The sequence below is a fragment of the Arachis duranensis genome, chromosome 3 (assembly GCF_000817695.3).
Source record: "Arachis duranensis cultivar V14167 chromosome 3, aradu.V14167.gnm2.J7QH, whole genome shotgun sequence".
Lineage (NCBI taxonomy): Eukaryota > Viridiplantae > Streptophyta > Magnoliopsida > Fabales > Fabaceae > Arachis > Arachis duranensis.
In genome coordinates, this window is record NC_029774.3 from 102093934 (window position 1) to 102094392 (window position 459).

Genomic DNA, 459 nt, shown 5'->3' on the forward strand with positions numbered 1-459 from the left:
CCCTTCAGTCACCATAAAGTGACATTTTTCCCAGTTTAAAACCAGGTTAGTATCTTGTCATCTCTTTAGAACAAGTGCTAGATGGTCAAGACAGGAGCTGAATGAGTCTCCAAATACTGAAAAGTCATCCATGAAGACTTCCAGAAATTTTTCCACCATATCAGAGAAAATTGAGAGCATGCACCTCTGAAAGGTTGCAGGTGCATTGCACAGACCAAATGACATCCTTCTGTATGCAAATACTCCAGATGGACATGTGAATGCCGTTTTCTCTTGATCTTTTGGATCTACTGCAATTTGATTATAACCTGAATATCCATCCAGGAAGCAGTAGTACTCATGACCTGCTAGTCTTTCTAGCATCTGGTCTATGAATGGTAAAGGAAAATGATCCTTTCTGGTGGCTATATTGAGCCTTCTATAATCAATACACATACGCCACCCAGTAACTGTTCTTGT